Below are 226 nucleotides of genomic sequence, written 5' to 3' on the forward strand. Positions count from 1 at the left end.
TATACCCTTAACGATAGATTCCTGACAGCATTTTCAGACAAAAATCCTAATACTAAAATATTGAGGCTACAATCATTTTTAAATGAGAAAAGTTTCATTAAACAATCCAGAGTTTGCATGCTCAGGTATGGCACATCACAAAAACCACATCTTCACATTATTGTTTATCGTTCAAGGAATCTAAATTTCTCTAATTATTAATATTAATAAAGATATATATATATAT

Source organism: Cyphomyrmex costatus, unplaced genomic scaffold, assembly GCF_001594065.2.
Source record: "Cyphomyrmex costatus isolate MS0001 unplaced genomic scaffold, Ccosl1.0 scaffold92, whole genome shotgun sequence".
Lineage (NCBI taxonomy): Eukaryota > Metazoa > Arthropoda > Insecta > Hymenoptera > Formicidae > Cyphomyrmex > Cyphomyrmex costatus.